General features: G+C 36.9%; 1 protein-coding gene across 3 annotated transcripts in view; it reads left to right on the top strand.

The window, feature by feature from the left end:
- Positions 1-6: 6 nt before the first annotated feature.
- LOC108768788 (inactive dipeptidyl peptidase 10) overlaps positions 7-18404 on the top strand; it is an 80807-nt gene continuing 62409 nt past the window's right edge. For 2 of the 3 annotated variants that reach the window (XM_018519357.1, XM_018519354.1), the window contains exon 1: positions 7-630. The gene's annotated coding sequence lies outside the window, so the exon portion shown is untranslated. The remainder of the gene's footprint in view (positions 631-18404) is intronic. The other variant, XM_018519355.1, reaches the window with a different exon arrangement.

Below are 18404 nucleotides of genomic sequence, written 5' to 3'. Positions count from 1 at the left end.
CTCCGATGAGAGCCAGCGCGACGCGACGTGGTGCGACGACACCCGGTAAGGTCGCTCTCGCGAGAGACGCGGCCTGACTTCCTGCTGCGCGCGGGAGAGTAGGTTGTTGCTAACAGGCGTTACTCGCGTTGCTGACGTACGCGGGGTGCGCGGCCACAAAAGAGCGACGCAGGAGGTGCGAATTGCCGACGGTACGGAGAGCGGCGATACGAGTTACCCGGGAATTAGTGACGAACGGTGGGACATCCTTCGCCGGGCAACAGCGGCCAGGAGGATTGAGGTGAAGAGGTGGGAGCCATGCCGCCCGGGCGAGCTTCTCTCGAGGCAGCCAGCAGGATCGTCCAGTTACTGTCTTCCTGTCCTATCCGACTGCCTGCTCGTGTTCGCTCTTGCTGAGAGGTAAGGACCTCGCGGGATCCTTGTACTCCAATAGGACGAATATGCGATTATTGACGGCGTTCGAAATCGCGAGCGGCTCTCTTCATCCTGCTCGAGAGATCGAGAGCGCGACTTCTGAAACGGATGCAGGTCATACTACGTGAATGGAGTAAGCATTCGCAACAGTATCGGCTTATTCGAATGTGGAGGATTTGGTGGAGACTCGTGATTGAGAATGGCGTTTTTTAAATCGTAAGTACAGTTTGGAGATTTCTTTAATTATTTCTATTCGCGCGCGTCTCTATTATATATCTTTCTTTCGAATAAGAATTCCAAGGAAGCAATATTCATTATATTACGATATCAATTAAAGTTCTTCGTAAATACAAACAAGAAACGATTTCTATTCGTTGATAATGTAAACGTCTATCGAAACCTGATATTATTCTATCGAGCATATACATCCCTCTTGTTTTTCTACGACAAAGAAAAACGAAACTTTCCCGATCTTTCGTAGTCTACGCCATTTTATCACTCGCGCTATAAACCTGTAAAATCTATTTAATACTTAACCAAGCTTCGTAATTGTGATTACTTGCAAGAGAACTCTGGAACGTGAGTTTCCGGGTTGCGGATTCCGCTCGACTGCTGATTGGAAGACGCTCTACCTTCCTCGCCGTAATAAAAGTCAAGAGGATTACTTTGAAACTTAGTCCCAACGACGCTTCCCTTAGGAATCGTTTGATGAATTACGTTTTCTCAAGATACTTCTATCTGATTACGCAAAGCGATCGTAAAGTCGATAGACTTCTTCCAGTCCAGTCCTTTTCTGTTGTAAAATTTCTTCGTGATCTTCACGAAATCCCTTAAATGTTCCGGATTTCTCGTTTCACAATTGCTTCCGATCGTTTCATACGGAGCTATAGCGGATTATGTCAATGATATGCAGAGTTCTCCAGCTTGTAGTGAGCAACGATAGCATGTCCTTGGAGAATAACCGTTTGTAGCTCGTCGGTTCAAGACGCGTCGGCGACAACGATCGGCTCTCCGCTACTTTGCAACATAAACGCCACAATCGATTGTCTTCTCAAGTAGCTGTCTCCTATGAAACGCGTGCATGAATATATTTGATGACCTGATATCGCAAGCATAACTCAACTTCCTTCGCATAGGGTTATCATGTAGTCTCGTTATCTCTATTCCATAAGCATTCAAATCGCAGATGTTCAAATAAACGAGTGCATTTCTGCGTGAAACAATGCGCGTTTTTTAAAAAGAATTAAAAACGAAAATACTTTTGTGATAATATAATACTTAGGGAAATTTCACTCCTTTCTATTATTTTTATGATGATAAAATCTTTGCAATGTAAAATATTCTAAAAATACAGATTTTTATTTATTCATCCGAGCGTATTTTTTAAATATCGGGATTATTCTTGACGCAGCGATTTCGAGATTATCTCGATCTTTTTTTTCGATGTTGGCACTCGACTTATGCGACATACCGGAGGCTATGAACCCCGCATTAATTACTGGAAATCCAAACATGAATTATGATGTGACGCACAATGCGCATGTTGACGTGGACGTTAACCGTTTCGTTATTATCGTGTGCTCCAGGAATTTTGACCGGAACACCGTGTGGTTCCGTTGTCGATGAATCCCGGCCAACAGAATAGACGAGCGTGCTACTACGAGCGTGTTCATATGGTCCCGGTATCTCCGGTATCGTGAAGAACGATCGTGTTAATTAAAGCTTGCCCAAACACGTATCATATTTTATCGGAAGCGAAATGAAGATCCGCGAAATGCATACATCCTTATGAAACTCTATATATCGATAATTTAACGCCATTATTACGGGAGCACAATATTTAAAAAACATACATCGGGAGAACTTTTTTTTATACAAGTATATATATATATATATTTTATATATGCAAGATATTCCGGAAATCGTGCTACAATTTGAAAGCAGGAGATTGCTTATGTAAAAGTCAGTCAAAAATATAGAATTTAAAATTTTTTCATACAGAGCTCTGTTTTAAAAAAAAATCAAGTTTGAATATTCGTTAAGTACGCGTGCACTTGAGCCACAACCTGCTTGATTCATCCATCTGACTATTCATCTGATTATTTCCATGTCTAAATTTAGTTAAAATTAATGTAATAAATTTCAATAACGTATTAATTTTATTAATTAAAAAATAGTTGAAAATATTGCCCTTCATAATGCAGACAAATTTTTGTTAAGTGAGTTAAAGACGCATAAACGAGTGGTAATATATGTTCAAATTCTTCGCTTTTTCGATTTGTATGAAGGAGATAATTTTTATTAAAGACGATATTCAAACTCGATTTTTTTCTCAAAAATAAAGCTCAATATGAAAGAAATTTCTTTCTACTTATTTTTACCTGAGAAATCACCTCCTCGATTTTCAGAACAGTTGTACGTAAAATAAAACATATAAAAAAGAAAGTTAATATCTGATTTTCGTATATATCTTTGTCAATAAAATAATTTTTCTATATTATCCCTTCCATCTGTTACATTTCCTACGATTTTCCATTTCAGTGTAATGACATCTCTTGCACATTCACGAGTAATATTTGTCGACGCGAGACACATTTAAGACCGCCTGATCCAGATGATGAAGGAGAGTGGAAGAATCGTTGAAACGCGCGAATCCCAGGAGATTGCACCTGTAGGCTTGTTTTATTCTTCCCGCGTCCATTTAAGATGATGCAAAACGACAACGGTCGTAAAAACCACGCTGATTGTGTGCGTCTTGGGAACAACAGTCTGGAATTTCGATGATCGCTGTCGCATGAAATTTATCACTGATTTTTGCATTAATCTTCATCCGCGTCGATTCGCGCCTTCACCGCATATTTTAGCATCCGATTCTACTTGAATGTCTGATTTATTCCGTCTGCATTTTTAATCAAAACGAACTATATTACAATTCGCATCAAAATTTATTGACATTAGTTCGATATGCATACGGGTTTGATGTTCATTATCGGAGAGCGTATCAAGTTAGCATTCGTAATGTCCGATAACTACGTCCATGATACCCATACATATCTAATTAAACTAATCGATCCTCTTTGAATTATATGATGGTGTCTTACGCTGGAAATTTCTGGCTAATCGAGTGACACGAGTTTTCAACTTCGGTAACCGCACGCGGGTGACAAAGTTACTCTCGTATCGGACATCGAATCGGAATGTCGGATTCCGACATTGCCGCCGTGCGAGCCATAATTTCTCTTGGCGGCACACTAATTTCCTTTAACAAAATCGTTTTCGCGAACTCGGCCGTTTCTAACGGTAACGTACGGACAGTCATTTCCGGTCTACACATCTGTTAATTTCCCGTCGTAAGCTTCCTGACTCCCAATTTTGTTACTTTGTTCAAGGGATAGTGTAAAAATAAGTCAATTATTCATTTATGTATAGGAATTATTCGTCTGCGTTTGTCGCATTAACATCGATTTCTTAACCCGCTAACAGGCCACTCAAGCCTTTAAGGCACCATCGATATTTTGAAAATGATAGTTTTAGTAAATAAAAAATTCCATAAATAATAACGGTTCCAATAATTAAAAAATTAAACGATACAATAATATAGGGCTAAGAACCAATTCAGGATAAACATATGAGTAACAATATTATTGTAAGCAATATCAAAACGTACAGACGTTTCGACGTCTATCGGGTCCTTCTCAATGTTAAACAATAAATTTAAATGTTACCGGTAATTACGCAAGATGTTCAATACATTAAGAAAGCGCATGTGTACTCGCATATTGGAAATAATAATTATGGCATAAAACGGCCTAGATTCAATCGGCTTCCCATCGGAACTTGTAGTTCATCTATTCCAGAAGTCACATAATCGTATGACATCTATAATGCCGTAAGCTTCCTCTCAAATTTACAATAGGTTGGCCCAGTGAAATTTAAAGTAATAACGTTGAATATCTCCTTCATATTCTGCTGATTATTCGTAGTAAAAAATAATTAAAAAATATAAATTGAGTACAGAAAGTAATAACAGAGATATCAAATGGGTCTTAACACTGTCGAACTCTGAGATGTAATCTTTTTTTTATAGATTTAATTAGTAAATAAATTTAAACCTATAAAAAATAAGTAAAATACAATCTGACTTCTATGATGGTAAAAGTCGTTGTCAATGTTTTGACAAATATAATACACGGAAAAAATGCTATCACAACCAAAAATAATAATACTTTTCACCCATCATTATATTTGGTTATGATAACCGTAAGATGGACATATCTTAACAGCCGCTTAGCCGTTAAGATATTTTATGATTATCACACTCGTACTATAATTCTTATAAGCAAAAAATGTATTGATGGACGACTTTTGATCGTAGCAATCATAGCCGTTTTCTCTGTGCAGAACAGAATGTTTTAAATTTTTATATAATTCGGAATTTGCCTTGTTTCTTGAAGATCTTTTTGCTGACAAAAGAATTAAAATTAATTATTGCCGGCGAAAAGTTAAAAAAAGAATCACTGCGATTAAAGAAGACGATCTCGTCATTGGTATTACAAAAATATTTCACAATCAGTACATTGTGAGAAAGTTAATTTTGCACGTGTTTTCGTGCAGGTAATGGCTTGTCGACACTGGACAACCACGTATATTTATCCAGGCGGAGGTGTCGCGAGCACTGAGAGAAGGAAATCATTAATTTCAATTTTGCGAGTCAGTGTCCTCGATTTAGCTGAGTTAGTTGCTACCTCAAGTAGGCCAATGGGCCAAATTAGAATTTGAAGGAGTTAACGGGCGCCTTGAGAGATGGAAGAAATTCTTACCTCGTAAATGAGCGACGCACGGAAGTTTTTCCTTTCCTAATTTTAAATTCTTCGTGGGACGAGGAATTCCTAAAAGAAACTTCCGGTGAATTAGGACGCCATTCAGGAATACCTAATGACGCGCGCGCGCGTACTCGTCGTGCAAATCGCAAAACAATAACAACTTCACAGCGATCCTGAGAGCGGTGGAAATCGTAAAAATCCGGAAATCCGGATGAAGACACACATAATCAATTCGATCAAGATTCTCCCTCTGAATTTTTCTCCCTCGAATTAGAAATCGATGAAGTTTTCTGTCGTTACAATTTCATGTTGTTATAGTTCTATGTGTTCCAGAGACTTTTTATACTAAAACATTTAGTATTTCCCGGGGATGTTATTCCCACGGCACAAAATCTCACTTGTTTTGATAACCCAACGTAATCTCAACGGATTCCGATTCTTCTTCCCACATCCGATATAATTTTAGCACGGAGATGGCACATTCCGATCTCTGGAGCATCCGCTTTCTTTTTCCCCCTTCTCTTTTTATATTATTTTTATTATCAGCGGGCGGTTTTCGATACACCGAATAGTACTGGGATCCCAGCAACAGGGATATCGATAACAGGGGAAACGGATATTTCCGCATCTTCGAGCACGGGTGAAATAGTAGTAGATCAGGGAAAAAGATGGGAGGGAGGGAGAAAATAATAATAGCCATTGGAAAAAGAATCTGATTGCATTAATTGGAATGCTGCACAAAAAAATATATTAAATTTTAATAAATCATTTGTTTTAATAGTACCAACTAAATACTTATTAAATATAAAGATACCTATATTTATATTCGATACAAGAATCAATTAATTTAATTTAACTATATCTTTTATATTAAGTAAATATTTATTTGCTATAAGTAAATTTTACTTGATACTATGCAAATAAATATATGTTCAAATTTTGTAATTTTTTTCAATGTGGTTGAAAATAAGTAAATCAAAATTTTTTGGTTGAATCTATTACAATTCTAGTTGAAAGAGAGAGAAAGATAATCAGAATTCTAATTAATATACTTAGAATCTTCTGATTCATTTCGATTTTTAACCAGAAAATTTTTTCAATGTACGGTTTAATGTTCAAATAAAATGCCGCCTTTCAAAAATCATTCTAATGACGATCATGTTCAATTAATGAACGCCGTAATAATGGCGTTTAATGATGAATGATTTACTGCAAATTGCTACGCTGCATTATATCTTTTAGTTTAAATGCACTTAAAATAACATCGATGACGCGCCATTATCGTCGGTCGCCCGTTTCGCGAAACGAAAGCCCGGTATTCGCAGCAATTCTGTTTAATTGGCGATAAAGTATCGACGTACGAGACTCCGTCGTTTATCACGATGGTTCCGATGAGCGTCAGCGCGCTCTTCTACCAAAGGATGATTTATTAGCGTCCGATTGTTATTCACCCAGATCATTGTTTCCCAAGCGTCGACGAATTATCGTCACCATGTCGCGTCTTTGCGAGCTGCATCGTATCTTTTTTTCTTCAAACACGACTATCTCATTCTGTCGGATTATATTTGTAATCCATTTTGTAAAACGGATTTCTCTTTAGGCCGTGAAAGCCGTGATTGTATATCGCGTGATAAATTCACGAAGCGTACTCGCGCATTAAGCTCGAATTAATAATTCTCATAATACAGAAGGAATTAATCTTTGTTCCATTATCTCGTTGTAATGTAGAGTGTAATGTAGAGGAGTGCCATAAAGATGAGGTATAGCATGTTGTATGTCCGTGCACCGTGACACAAAACTTCTGTTCGTCAAGCACACTTGTGCACGCGTGCAACGTAAAATCGTAAAATAAGAGATAAGATTGTACAAGCGAATTTCGCTCTCAAATTTCTTCTTCATATTTGCACAAATTTTAATTTTTATTAAATAAGGTTTTAATATTGTTTCTATTACTAGGTTTGTTTTCTACAGCTGCGCTAGTGTACACTTTAGAACTTAAAGTGAAACAGATATACCTATCTTTGATATCTGGCAAAAGCGAAAAAGAAAATTCTAGTGCAGTCTAGTGCAGAAATAAGAAATAAATCTCTAATCATGCACGGAAAGAAGTTTTTCCTAGAGTTTACCCTGATAGTCGACAACATTGTATTTTGAACAATTTTAATGTAAATCTCTCATTCATTAATAAAACTACAATAAACTAATAAAGTATAAAATAAGTTTGATTAATTTTACTGAAGTGCGTGGTAAAAATCTTTAAAATATTGTATTGTACCACAACTATTATATTTTCAGGGTAAATTTTAAAAGAAATTTTAAAAGAAATTTTCAAATTTTAAAAGAAAATTCTCTCCGTGTGTGCACGGATACACAAATCATATACAGGACAAATCGAACGCAATTATACGAAAAATTAAGTACCATCTAGAATGGCGCGTTTGTCACTGAGCGATCAAATAGATGCCTCTCAAACGTCTCTTAAGGTTAATTAATTAATGCCGTTGATCTGCGCGGCCGTCAGGCGATACCGTTTTCCCGTTTTCAACGATAATTTCTCGCCATGAGTATACACAGAAAAATACCTGTCTATTATTAAGAAAAGTGATTACACAATTTTCTTCCTTTTAAGTAGCGGTTATTTTTGAGAAAAAATATATTTTGTGATAATAATATTAAAGTACACTTATTACAAATTTTAGAAAAACTCACTATACTTCAAAACAAGAATTTATTTTGTTTTGAAGAAAATAAATTTTTTATGAAACTGATCGAAGACTTTATACAATAAGTCATCAAATTTGTTTTAATTTAATCTTGATTGAGAAGTGTATAACTTACTAATAAGATTCAGAATATATTTTGAATAAATTTGAGGCTTGTGATGAACTTATGATAAATTTGTGGATATATGAACTTTCGAAATACTTGAAATAAGTAATTATTACTTGCTATACTATATAGTATGTATTTTTCTATGTGCAGTAAATGAAAATTGAAGAGAAGTGCGATAGGCGGAGCACGAGCAGTACATAAGGTGGACATCAGATTCGCGTGAATAAAGTTGAGTTTGCGCTTGCGGGAAACGAGCGTTTGCACTTTCCGCGACGAAATAAAACTGACGAGTTATTGCCCATTACCGCCGTTGCTTCCTTGACGCGGATCGCCGGAAGTAAGGAGACGGACGAGCGAACATTTCGCACTCTTATCAAATTTAACCCTACGTCTGCAATCATATTTTTACTCCCTCCGTTCGCAATCTGCATCTTTTTCGTTCAACCCAAAGTCTTTACTGTTCAAAAAAATGTGGAAAAATTCAAGGTTATTTTTTAACAACGTTTTTAGGAGACTTTCAACTCTATTACATTATCAAATAGTTTTTGCTTAAATATTAAAACATTTATTTGATAAAAATTGAAATTTGTGCAAAAATTAGGAAGAAATTTGAGAGTGAGAATTCGCTTGTACGAAAAAGATCAGATTGCAGATGAAGGATTAACACATCAACAGAGAAAAATAATTATCTTTTATTTTATCACATTTTTTTATTCTATCACGACATATATCTTGTCACCTTTGAAAGATAAATTTATCAATTTAACGGAATTTATTTTTCAAAATTGAATTGATTGCTTTGAAAACAACCGACTGACATTCATTCGTAAATGGAAGGTTCTAACGTCTCGTCGGTTGCAACGTGTCGCAGATGGACGATGCTGTTTACTGATAAGACGCGCGAATACGAATTAATTATGTACCCAATCACTTTCGTGCGAGAGACTCGTTTCTAGAGCAAACAAACTTATCCAACGGAGCAGATTGGAAGTTTTTCACGTCGTGAAAATTCCGGAGTTCTGGAAGGAGAAAATTCGAACCTGCGCTCGTTACTTGCGAAATTCTCGAAGGATTTGCGATTCGCTCGAGCAGATTTCGGTTTTCGGGTCGTTCTCGATTTTGCATCGAAAAAAGGAAACGGAGAAAGAGAGAAAAAGAGACACGCAAAAACAACAAAGCCTTCGTCGCGCCGGTATTGCGAAGGTGGCTTTGTTCACAGCCGAGTCTCACGCTGAATGCGAAATGTGCCGGGTAAATGAATCTGCCGGCTGTCGATGACACGACGGTTTCATCGTAGTTTCATACACGCGGTCGAACAAGGAATTAATATCCCATCGCTCGCGTGTGGTTTCAGTGGCGATGCTTGCGAACACGAGTCATCGTCACGTTCACCATCGCTCGGCGATTCATCTCCATTATAACAAAAAACGTGATTTGCGAGAATCACGGCTTGTCTTAAATTGTTGACACACTAAAGAAAATTTTGGTATTTGTAACTATTATTACATGTTATCATAATAATTATTACTGTTGTAACACACACATTAATAGTAATAATTATACGCACTGAGAGAAGTGAGTTTGTTATAGAAACAAAAAAAAGGTATAACAAATGTAATGGTTTGATAGGAAAACGGATCGGTCAGTTACGAATCAATTTGCGAATAATTTCTCATTATTCGTTAATGTAACAAATAATACACAATTTACGAAATCAAAACCATCAGTAATGCTAATAAATAAAAGTCTATCAAAAAGTAGGGTAGATTTTACATAAATTAATTCTATTACTAATAATTGGTTGGAATAGCAGCAGATTAGTTTATTCCAAATTACGACAATATAATTTATTGTCATATATCTACAAATTATTTATTAAAGATATTGATGGCTTGTTAAATTAACTCAATCCTTCCTTTCTCTCAGTATATAGTTGCAAATGTCAAAAATTTTTCTCTTAATATAACGAGTAGATACGAGTAAAATAATATGTCGATCCATCACGTTGTGAGGGATGGAGTAAAATGATGTCAGATCTTCTGACAAAGCGAAAATATGTACTTATATGTATATACTTCGCAAACACATTATATCTTCGGTAAGAAATTGAGGTTTACCACTGTCTACTCTTGAGCGAAATCGTCAATGCCGGTCCTTGTTGACATACTGGCGAGGCGACGATGTGCTCCGACGCCGGAAATCATTTTCTCTGCGGAATAGCGGCAATCTAGAAAGCAACCGCCCGTCCCGATCGATCCGCCCAGCGGTTTCACCCCAGAGCTATGGAAATCTAAAGGATTCGGGATGTCCATTCCATATCCTAACAATCGCTCCTGACGCACGCGCGCTTAAACGTCTATTTTTTCCCGTATGCATAACGGCGCCTTAAAAGAAATTATGAAACAATGGTTGCTGCGGTTGATCATCGTGTGGATAAGACTCTTAACATTTGCGGTAATCCGCATAAATAAACGACGCTCGGTGTACACTCTTATTCAGGAGCAGTTAAGAGCTCACGCGGGATTAATTACCCAGTATTTATAATTGAGAAGAGCAAAGGAGTAGCTTCGTTGTTGCGGTTCAGGCGAGTCCGTTGTGTACAACGTGTCGGTGATGTACAACCACAAAACTGGCCAGAGTAACCACAAATCCCATTACACGTCTGTGTTCCTCACGCTCGCGTTGTCGTCTACTCATCTCGTTTAATATCTTCTAAGAAACGGGCTCGAGCGTTCGTTTAATGGATCTAATAAGATTTTAGGCCACGAAGAACGGGCACTTTTACACGAGATATCGACGTAATCTCGTTTCGGCTCTATATAATGGAATTAATTACAGTCGCGCCGGTTCGATGCGCCATGCAGTGAATTAGTATTGAATAACGACGCGACGAATTCTGCATGAATTCTGCATTTGTCGCGGCTGTATCAATGTTCGATTTTCAAATATCCAAAAATAGAATTAATGACGTGCGAAAAATTGTTTTATTTCACGAAAGTATCGGAAACAATTTATTGCTGCACTATAGTGAAATATTTGTTTATTCATCGAGAAACTTTATTTGCTCGCAAAAAACTTTTCTTCGTCAAAATAACAAATATTACATTACACAATGCTTACGGTTTGATCAAAACTCTTTTATCAAATTGCCTGTGTTGAAGAGGGATCGGAATTGTCTTTCTATCTATTATCTCATTGCATTAAAGAGGACTCAAACAAAAAGTCGAAACGTTTGTACAGCTGTTTGTATTAGTTTGTAGTATCAGTTTTTCTTTGCGCACAATATATTTTTATAGTAATTATTAATATATATATATATATTAATAATTGCTATGGCTCACATAGATAATTTTAATTAGTTGTACTAAAGTCTTTGAAGTGAAATCTCACTCTAAAGAATGAAAATTAAACCAGTCTTGATAAAGAGATTTCCCTGTTTAGAATGATAATTCATTCCAAAAAATTTAGAGAACAATGAGTATTACGTTTCATCTTAGCTTCAGCCTTTAAAAACTACGATGCAATGATTTTTGTACGTGATTCTTTGATTTTCTCTGCGGAGAATAGCAGAATGTAAGTACAAAAGTTACTTTCGAGCAAATGGCACAAGCAATCGAAACTCTGAATTCCGGATGCCAGCGCGTTTCTTTACGCTTCTTTTTCTCTCTTTCTCTCTCTCTTCCTTTCTCTTTTATTTTTCTCCCTAGCCTAATGTTTACTCTAAGGAGGGATAAATATTACGACAAAGAAGGAAGTCTCGAAGATAAGACGCGCAGCCATTAATTTTTGAAAAACACGTGTGGCTATCAAACCGTCGCGACGACGCAGAAAAATCTGTCGACGTATCGCCATTTTTCGCGATAGATTTTTCCTCTACATAAAATTCAAATGTCCATTATAATTTATTGCTATTTATTGAGTTGCTTTCAGCCTAACTTGAAGAATAGGATAAGTTTGATATAGAAAACTTGGTGATCAATACTACAGAAAACTTGGACGATTCTTCAAATATCAAATTTTGTGTATATATCTTATTTCATAACATTACAGTAAAAATTATTTTTATTATTTGGTGTAATAAATCAATTAAAAAAGTACAATAAACTAGTTGAGTCGTGCTTTATAGAGAGACTTTTCTTTCCAGAATGTAACACTTCGCACTTTTTGATATTCTCGTTATATGTTCCACAATTAATTTAAATTTAGTTGCATCATTTAAATTATTTTTGTAAAAAAACCTTTCGTATATGTGTATATATATGTATATTTTTTTTTGTTAAATACTTTTCGTAATAAAATAAAAATTAAAAATGGAATTTATGTAATAATTCTGCACAGAAAAAAATTTAGTGTCTTTACAATTTCCGTTTATTTTTATTCGTAAAAAAAATTCGCCTGAAATACAAAGGACTCGGCACAATATCATAGGATTTTGGCCCTTGGTGAAATTGGCTGAAATTTTAGTATGTTATAGTTCTTGACTCACTGATCAAAAGTGTCCATAGGCACAAAGCTTGAAAATGACTAGGTTTTTTGTTATAGCCGTTTAAAGTTTTATTTTATTAATGCCTCAAAAGCAAGTTTCTGTAATAAATCAAGAGATTTTAGATAACAATATGCCGTCCATTCTCACCACCCTTACTCCCAATCCCATCCCCACTCCACTCCCAGCCCCATTCCTACACACATACGCCCGCGCACGCATTTTTATTATATATTTAAATTTTGTTAGATTTTTACGACTCCTCTCACGCGTATCATTTAAAATGCGTGAGTTCATTTACCTTTCATGTGCAAAGTGCTTGATTATCACGACCCGAATGTTTGTTTCCGCGTGTGAAGCTCCATGTACAAAAAAATATTAAGCACCTCAAACGTGAGAGGTAAGAGGACTCGCGAAAATCAAGCATCCCAAAGGAATAAAACGCCCGTTATGTCCACATCGTTCATTCCGGGTAATTCTGAGAACGGGTGAAAAACTGAAATCATAAATGTACGATTGATGCATACACAAACACACACATACAAAACTTCGATTTTTATGCACCTTTTTAATATAAAAACTCGCGCGGGCGTATGTGTATAGGAATGGGGGTGGTGAGAGTGGTTGGCATATTGTTATTTAAAATCTCTTGATTTATTATAGAAACCTGATTTTGAGGCATTAATAAAATAAAACTTTAAATGGCTACAACAAAAAAACTAGTCATTTTCAGGCTTCGTGCTTATGTTGCCTACAAACACTTTTGATCAGTGAGTCAAGAACTATAACGTACTAAAATTTCAGCCAATTTCACCGAGGGCCAAAATCCTATGATTTTATGCGGGATCCTTTCTCTATTCTCGTATGTTGCCTAAATGCACGAGTAACTCAGTTATTATTCCTTCATGTCGCGATATGATTATTAGTCACAATTTGAACATTTCAATTTTGTTCACCATGCGCACGAATCTCATTTCGATTATCTTCCATTTAACATAACTCGATCACTTTATAACGCAATATGCGGTTAGTTCATTGTCACATAATTAGGTTCGTTCTCTCGTTTCGCACGATTGTGCTGAAATAATACCGGTGCTCATCGCCGTGTACTTAAGCTTGTCCGAACAACGGGAGTCAAAGGAGAAAACGTCGAGCGTTATTCTGGATTAATCCCGAGTGATTAACATTCATGACGCGAATTAGCCGGTTGTATTGCTGTGTATTCGCGAACCAACCGTGTCGAGACCTTACAGGCTGTTCCTAACAATGCCGCCGAATAATTAGTATAGTTCGCCTGTTTGAGCAGCGTTGTAGGACGACGGAACCGGCGTGGGTAAGACCCATGCGAACGTGAGTACATGGGATTTGTGTGTTCGCGCACATCCGTTGCTAATTCGATATTTTCCTTGATTCTGAGGCGCCCGATTTCGTGGCGCCCGCAGGATACGGGTCGCCAATTAAACCGTCGCCGACGTCACCGCACATTCGGGAACATTTCGCTTTGGCGAATCTTGCCGGAATTCTCCTTGCATTGTCCTACTCGAACAACGTCACGTATCTTCTACATGTTATACGAGTGCATTCAGGATTAGTCAGTCAAGTCAGCTGGTACGGACGCAGCAGTATCGATCGTATGCGTGGTGCCCGCTGCGTTGCAATATTGTGGTGGATTATGTTCCCGGACGCACGATTGAATTGAGTAGTACATATGTTTCCCCCCGTATAAGAAAATTAAATTAAAATTCTCCGCCGTCAAAAAGAGGTCGTTAGAACGCATAACAGCCAGAAACACAAGTCCCCGAGATATATTCTGCTGTCGAGATGAGTAATAAAATTATCCTGGAACAAACCCAGCTAATGTTTCATACAGAAATGCGAGAAAAGTGTCTCGACTAAAACAGAAAGCCATTTCGTTATTTAATACAACCACAACCTCGTAAAAAAGACTTATCAAGTCGCTCGAGACCGTATTGTTCCGAAGGAAACCATCGAGCTGACCTTCCGAGATGTTGAGGAAGGAAATGGATTCGTGCACAATTCCCGATGCGGAATCCCATACGATGAATCCCGAAATAAATTCTTCGGTAGTTTTCGGGAGACTGTATTAGCATACAAGTCGTTCTCTTACTGTAAATTGGTTGAGACAGTGACGGTACGATGGTTAAAAACATCTTTTCAGTCAGAAACAAGGCGCGATAAAGAGAAATTCCCCTTCCCAAAGAATATTCATCCCTTTCGCGGGCTTTTCGATGTATACTGAAGTAGAAAACTCTTAGGAGAGAAGAGAAAGGATAAGAGAGAAGAAAAAAGATGGAAAGAATTTTGTGTAACATAACTGAAAGAGAAGACAGTGATTTAATGCGGCGTGAAAGAATACTTGTATCGGTTTCTGAAGACCTAAAATGTGTTTTTTTAAATTATCGGATGAAAGTTTCTTTCCAAAATAACGTTCCATTATACTTCGCATGAATGTTTATCACAGTTTAATATTTATATATTTCCACAATAAAAACAAATTATGTTACATTAACAGCGTTATGTTATTTGCAGAAAGTAATCTTAATAAAACAAATATGTTGTTTTAATAAAATGGTGTTTATTTCATTGATATTGTTATTGAATTAATAAAATTATTTTCAATTACTAAAGTAAAACTGTACATCATTTTTTTTCTGTGTAAGGTCGCGATTTTGAAGCTCGTGAGATATGTAACTAAAAAAATATCGTTGAATGATTTTGAATAATTATACGCACAAGCAGGCTTTTGCAGTGATCTCCAGAATCAATTATACAAGTGTTGATTTTTATCATTTTTTGTTTATAATTCACATTATTAGTCGCATTATTATTTTTTTTATTATTGAAGTAAGATTATGAAAATCGAAATATCTACAACGCGTTGAAATGCGCGGTCTCTTTCAAAAAATAAATACAAGCCTAGAGCATCTCGACAATTGCAGAATTGTTAATTCAATCCAGCCAAAAGAACAGCATTTTCAGAACGAACAGTACAAGCGTTCGTAAACGACACCGACACTTTGCACCGACGTTTCGTACAACGCAATTTTTTTTTACATCGCTCTGCTGTTGTTCGTTTCTTGTCGCAGAAAATGGAATTGCGTTTCCAGCACAAAACTACATTTGCGCATTATGAAACCCGGACGCCTGAGTGAATACGCGAGAGAATTTAACGTGGAACTCGCGTAGAATGTGGAGATTTCTTGATAATTATTCTAGCGCGTCGTGTAGCATAAAAAATAATCGTTATTCACAATTTCCGATACGATATCTCACCAATGAAACATCCTGACGCGGAGCCCATAAGCACCTGTGGCATTCGAGCGCAAGAATTCGTTAAGCTCGCGTGAAATAATTCTTTCGTCCTTAACTATTTTCCAATTCAAAGAATTATTAAAAGCGAAGTTATTATGTTACTTTTACAGGAAAATGCGATATGATCGTTTTATACGACCGCAAATTAGACGCGAGATTCAACGATTATCTACCGGCTCGACCATCCCACCGCGCATTTAAATGAAAGGATTAATTTTAGAAGTTGCTCGCGCGTTTCCAATTTGAACACAGGTCGACGTGGTTCGCGACACATTTTGCTGTCCTTTGCCTTTCTCTCTTCGTTCTATTCCGTGTCAACGCTCGGACACCAACTAGTGCGAACCACTTGGCTAATTGCAGTCCTGCTCCCTAAACTTTATGCTGACCAAAAGTGACGATTCCGACACTTGTGATTCTACGATCATTGAGTGGCTTTATTGCGTTTCAAAGCGAGAAACGTAAACTTACTTGTGTCAAGGGAAATGTTATCCTGTTTCTCGAGTGCGGAATTATTAATAGTTCTCGGTAGACGCTTCGCACCTTTGATAAACTGATAAACTGGTAATCTGGTAATCTGCTCAGTTACACACGATAAGCGATTACATCAGAAAAGTAATGGACCGAGGCTGTCCTTTGATACCTCTTGCGAATAAACTATCCTTATCCTAATATAGGGCATCAACTGCATCTCTGAGAAACTTTAGTTGACAAAATACGCCTTCGGCTAAGCCATTATAGGCACGTTAGTGGGGAGAAACAATTAAGTTACTCCATTTGGCCACCGAGCTCGACTATCATGGGTTAATATTGTCGGTTCCTTCTTCGCCTCATCAATATAGCGGCCTGATTAGAAAGTTTCAAGTGGCATGGAGCGAATGTGAGGGATCTTATTTCACAACTTTGCTTTTGCGTTCATAAGTTCCCATACGAGAATATATGCATTTTATTTGATGATAATGTACACGCAGATGCGACTACGTTAAAATATTATGCAAGACATAAAACATACCAGGAGAGTCATTATCTGTCGTTATTCTCATAGAATATTTCTTGTACGCTTACACGTAAGTCGAGTTATTCTCGTAGAATATTTCTTGTACGTTTACTCGTAAATCGATTCCACTAGCATGGAAATACTTTCTTGCAAGTGATCTTCTCTTCTTCGAGCACCAACACTTGGCGTCTTGTTGCTTCTATGACAACGCGACAAAGATTCATAATGTCGGAAATATGAAAAGGGAAACGTAAGTTACATCAGTATCTTGTTACTGTTCTACAAAGTCATCTACGTTTCTATACGTCTTCTAATAGTAACTGTCAAAGTTTTGTCTCCCTGCAATAAGGCGCGCGAAGTGGCTTTCCTGATGCTGACGCCTGCAGGAGAGCTTTAATAAGTTTCGCGAGCATTTGCATAAGTAACGGCGCGAATATAAAGCTAAGTTTTCGGTCCCGCGTACTTCTTATGTTAATCTTTAACTGCGGACGCCAGGCAAAGACTGGCTTAGTCCTTTCCACGGTAACAATGCCATATGATGTTACAAACTTCGTAATGCTTTATCGTAACTTTGAAATATCACATATATGTACATTTATAAAAATAAAAATAAAGGGATCATAAAGTGATACTTTTATTATGAAATACAAATGTAGTCTATGCACTCCTCTCACTCTTCAGTTTAATATCAGCGGAATCCAATATTGTTATTACAATACCAATTGCAAATTCATGTTTTTAATCTTATTATCAGTTTTATTCAAAATAATTTGTGAAAATACAGATCCGATACGTCATTGAATCAATTATTTTCATGTTATTAACTTTAGTTCCAGTTTCTCGAAGCTTCGTTCGTTTACATTCGCAACAGCGATCGCAAAAGTGTACATATATAGTTTTAGGACTTTGAACTCGCTCATATCGGATCATACATAGTCATTTCCAAGAGTTCTGTAACCTAATTGATTCTAACAAGTGCGTGGAGCAAATGCGTGTAAATCACGGAAAACACCGAAATCGATTCGAAACATTCAGTCCCATACAGCAAACGAGTCGTATCTTGTATAAAATAGATCTGAAAATAAAAATTCAAGTGTTTTTGATTTTACGAGCTCGTCATTATCTTTCGATATATTCGAGATTGCATCTAATTTAACCGGAGCTGTGGGAAATCGCGAATTTTTCAACATAAAGAAATTTGGTCCTTCAAGCCGAATTCGAAAACGAGCTGACTATGTGTTAAGTAACTATACATGTAATACAGGGCCGTGATCCTACAAAGATAGTTGTGATTGTTATACTACAGTGAGCATTGCTCATGCACTATTCTCGTGAATCTGATTTCGCAACAAACACGACTCTTTTGCTAACTCCGGTTTCGCCGTAAATTAATTTAACATACACTTTACTAATACAAGGAAAGGCGCCGTCGGCAATCGGCAGACGAGTCACTCCTACGCAAGGACATGGCAAGTGTTCGTTCTTTGTTCCTTGAATATCTACTAACATTGGAGTACTGATGCGC

Source organism: Trachymyrmex cornetzi, unplaced genomic scaffold (genome assembly GCF_001594075.2).
Source record: "Trachymyrmex cornetzi isolate Tcor2-1 unplaced genomic scaffold, Tcor1.1 scaffold83, whole genome shotgun sequence".
NCBI lineage: Eukaryota > Metazoa > Arthropoda > Insecta > Hymenoptera > Formicidae > Trachymyrmex > Trachymyrmex cornetzi.
This window is presented reverse-complemented; position numbering and strand designations above follow the sequence as displayed.